We start from the raw sequence: 5,003 nt of genomic DNA, 5'->3' as shown, positions 1-5,003 counted from the left end.
ATAAAGATAAGAAAAAAGCTACCAACTCTTAGTGATTCTCATAATTGCTTTTCTTTGACTGAGAGGGATATTTTAGAAAATATCTCTTGTAGTGAAGAAACATGATCTGAAATTCAGTGACTCCTTGAATTTCTCCTCAGTTGCTTTGTATTGTTGTTAAGTTCAAGTAAAATTAAAATTTTAAGTGGTACTTATTATATCATTTTATATATGATTTCAACTAAAACTAAACACAATATTATGTAAAAAAATAGTCCTAGTAATATCTCAATTCTAGAGTGACTTTATGTATTTCCACCTCTCTATTTTTTCATTTGGGTGCATTCATGAAAAGATGCCTCCAATAAACCAAACTCAAAAATGAGGAGCTGATACCAAGGGCTCAAGTAGAAAGAAAATGTTTTGCAAATGATGATGGCAACATTTGTACAAATGTGCTTGATACAATTGATGTATGGATTGTTATATGAGTTGTAAGAACCCCCAATAAGATGATTTATAACAAATAAATAAAACCCACAAGGGGTGGGGGGCAAACTCACAGCCATAGAGTCAGTGCTGACGGATAGCATGCCCCAGTGGGTTTCTGAGACTGTAACTGTTTATAGGAGTAGAAAGCCCAGTTTTCTCTCCTGCAGATCTCCATGTGGTTTCAAACTGCCGACTATGTGGATCACAGCCCAACACATAACCATTACCCCACCAAAAGATGCCTAGAAGTATACAAAGCATGTCACACTTGGTTGACATTAAAGTATAGTCTTGGTGAAGAATATTGAGTAGACCAGGGACTTCCAGAAGAAAAAACAAATCTTGGACGAAGAATAAGGCGGATGATTCTTACAAGCAAGTATGGCTGGACTTTGTCTCGTGTGCATTAGACTTGTTATCAGGAGGAATCGGGCCCTGGAGAAGGACATGAGACTTGGTAGAGGGTCAGTAAAAATGGGACAGACCCACCTTTAATAAGCTGGACTGACACCGTGTCTGCAGCAATGGGCTCAAACATAGCAATAATTGTAAGGATGGCGAAGGTCGACTGGTCGCCATCCCAGGTCAAATTGCTGAACATCGGGTCACTGTGATTCGAAATTGAAAACAACTCCTGTCACCTAACAACGACGGCTTGATTGAAAACCACTGATCTAAAAAAAAAAACTAAATAAAATTTAAAAAAAGAAAACCACTGATCTACTGCAAGTCACAGCAAATCAAGCACAGTTCAGTGGAATCCCATTGCTTTCATAACACATGGCAACATGTTCCTTTATGCTTTGTTCTTCCCCTGTATCCACTCAAAAACTCCCTGCAATCAAGTCCATTCTGACCCACAACGGCCCCACGGGACACAGCAGAGCTGCCCAGTGGGTTCCCAAGACTGTAGCTCTTTACAGCAATAGAAAGCCAAGTCCTTTTCTCACTTGTGTCCATAGCTCACCTTGATGAAACAAACTGAGTCAGTCTCGCTTCCAGGAGTTTAATTTGGAGATTGATTTGTCAGCCACCAGTAGAGGGCACCGCTACAAATGGACTGACATTTTTAACTTCTTTCTTCTAAGCCCTGAGAGGTGGTGATGAGATAGGCACACAGGACAAGCTGGGCCCCGGGAGAGCCGGGCAGAAGGATCTGAGGAGAGCATCATTCGTAACCAAGATCTGGGGGGCTGGCAGTTCCACTGGTCAGGGCGTGGGCCCCTGAGCTGGAGATTAGTTCCAGAAATGTGCAGAAGCCAAGAAGCTTCACAGGGTGGGGGCCTGAAGTGGGTGTGGGGAAATAGTTAAACTGCTTCCTCCTGGGCCCAAGTGACACGGGAAAGAAGCTGGTGACAGCAGTACAGACAACTCCTCTCCACTTGTGACCTTGTGAGGGGTTCAAGATATTATGTGGCAACTGCCACAAAAATGTCATCATTGACAACCACGACTGTGCTGATCCCCAGTGCCACAAAAATGTCATCATTGACAACCACGACTGTGCTGATCCCCAGTGTGCGCCATCTACTCGCCGTTTTCTGGAGAAGCTGAATGTTCTGGAAGTCTCCCTCCCAGGTTTCCCTCACACCAGCTTGGTGATCTTCTCGGGGAGCTATCACCACTCACTTGGTTTTCCTCAGAGCCATGAGTTCTCCTAAAAATAGCTCGTTGGAAGTCAGCTTTGGTGATGTACGCCTTCCCACTTACCGGCAGCCTTTGCTTTCCCTCTGGCTCGCTGGTTTCCCAACAACGTGCTGTGGGCTCCTTTCAGACGGGCTTGGTTTGATGAGCCTAGGTTGACGGTTCTCAGGTTATATGTCAAAATTAGAACCATTCCAGTCTTACAGGGAGAACAGCCACCTAAGATTTATACACACACACACACACATCCGAGGGTATACTCCAAAACACCCGATTTTTTTTTTTTCAAAGCTATGTATTTAAATTTTTTTTTACAAAACGACCTCATCACCTTCAAAGTACTCTCCATTACACTCAATACATTGGTCAAATCTACGGTTTCATTCTTGGAAACATTTAAAAAACTCATCTGTTTGCATGGCTGACAGCGCCTCCCTCAGGTTTTTTTCTTCTTCACCTCTTTTGTGTCATCAAATAGCTCTCCTTTCATGTCTTTCTTCATTCACAGAAACAAAAAGAGGTCACACAGAGGGAGGCGAGGTGAGCCAGGTGCATGGGGCAAGAGAGGCATGCTGGGTTTTGCCAAAAAAAAGGCATACTGAGATGGCTGTGTGAGCAGGTGCATTGCTGTGGTGGCCAAACCGGTCCCCCATCTGCCATAAGTCAGACTTTTATTTTTTTTTTGCTTTAAAAAAATCATTTTATTGGGGACTCATACAACACTTTGTTTTTAATCGTTCTCATACAACTCTTATCACAATCCATACATACATCCATTTTAAAAAATCATTTTATTGGGGGCTTATACAACTCATCACAATCCACACATCCATCCATTGTGTCTACCACATTTGTACATTTGTTGCCATCATCATTTTCAGAACATTTTCTTTCTACTTAAGCCCTTGGTGTCAGCTTCTCGTTTTTTCCCTCCCTCATGAACCCTTGATAATTTATAAATTATTATTATTTTTTCATGTCTTACACTGACCCATGTCTCCCTTTACCCACTCTTCTGTTGTCAATCTCCCTGGGAGGGGGTTATAGATAGATCACTGTGATCAGTTCCCTCTTTCTCCCCCCACCTTCCCCTTACCCTCCTGGTCTGGCTACTCTCAATATTGGGCCTGAGGGGTTTATCTGTCCTGGATTCCCTGTGTTTTCAGCTCTTATCTGTACCCATGTGCATGCTCTGTTCTAGCCAGATTTGTAAGGTAGCATTGGGGTCATGATAGTGGGGGGAGGAAGCATTCAAGAACTAGAGGAAAGTTATATGTCCTGTTGGTGCTAGACTGCACCTTGACTGGCTCATCTCCTCCCTGAGACCCTACTGTAAGGGGATGTCCTATTGCCTAGAGATGGGCTTTGGGTTTCCACTCCACACTCCCCCTCATCCACAATGATATGATTTTTTTGTTCTGGGTCTTTGTTGCCTGAAACTTGATCCTATCTCCACCTCATGATCACACAGGCTGGTGTGCCTCTTCCATGTGGGCTTTGTTGCTTCTCAGCTAGATGGCCGCTTGTTTATCTTCAAGCCTTTAAGACCCAGACTCTATATCTTTTGATAGCCAGACACCATCAGCTTTCTTCACCACATTTGCTTATGCACCCATTTTGTCTTCAGTGATCGTGTCAGGAAGGTGAGCATCACAGAATGCTGGATTATTAGAACAAAGTGTTCTTGCCTTGAGGGATTATTTGAGTAGAGGCCCAATGAAGTCAGGCCTTTTTTGTACCACACTGTTATCTTTTCAGAACCTCTAAACAGAAAGCTTAATTAACAGTCTGGCCTGGTGGAATGAACCCCAAATCCCCCTCACATTAAAAAAAAAAAAAGAGCATCGTCTTGATCTTTGATTTCACTTGATGAGCATATTTTGGGCAAGGTGACGATGGGGTTTCCACTGGGTTGGTTGAAGTTTGTTTTGGGGGTCATAAGAAGAGCCCCATGTCTCATCACCAGTAATGACCTTGGGGAAAAGTCCGAGTCACTTCAGAGCTGTTCTTTCAAAGAAGGGCATGTTTCTCCTCAGTGCTTTTGTCCTGGTCAGTCAGAACCAGAGGCACACATTTTGCAGCAACTCGTCTCATTCCCAAATCTTCTGTTAACATTCACTAAACTGAGCTCCAATATAGTCCAGATAACTTCCCCATCTCTTCAATGGTCCATCGTCTGTCTTCAAGAACAAGTGCACAAATGTTGTCGACATTTTCATCCATTCAGGAAGTTGACGGATGTCCAGGACAAGGTTATCATCAATTGACATATTGCCTTTTTTGAAACAAGAACCACTCATACACTTGAGTTTTTACCATAGCACTGTCCTTATAAGCTGTGTTCAACATCACAGGGGATTCTGTGGCATTTTGCCCCCCAAGCAGGAAATAAAATTTCACAGCCGCACACTGTTCTCTGAAATCTTCCATCACAAAAAACAAGGTTCGAGTGAGACTGCTTTCACACAAAAATCCCCTGTGACCAGAGAGAACCTTCCCAGGAGACGCCACTGGATGCACTAACCCAGAGTGAGTCTCTAGATGCTCGCCTAGTGGGGAAAACGTGCACTACTCCACCCAGTGCAATTCCACTTTCAATGGGAGAAAGCTCCACTGCAGCTTTTGTAGTTCGAATTTTTTATGCTGGCTGATTTCAGAGAACAGTGTGCAGCTGTGAAATGTTGTTTCCTGCTTGGGAAAAATGCCGCAGAAACTCTTGTGACGTTGGACACAGCTTACAAAGACAGCGCTATGGGAAAAACTCAAAGGTACGAAAGGTTCTTCTCATTTCAAAAAAGGTGAAATGTTGATCAATGACAAGCCTCCTCCTGGCATCCATCAACTTCCCAAATGGACGAAAATGTCAACTGGTGGTGCATTTGGAGTTC

Source organism: Echinops telfairi, unplaced genomic scaffold (genome assembly GCF_000313985.2).
Source record: "Echinops telfairi isolate 266 unplaced genomic scaffold, ASM31398v2 ScPeMD7_25;HRSCAF=90, whole genome shotgun sequence".
Lineage (NCBI taxonomy): Eukaryota > Metazoa > Chordata > Mammalia > Afrosoricida > Tenrecidae > Echinops > Echinops telfairi.
Note: the sequence above shows the minus strand (reverse complement) of the source record.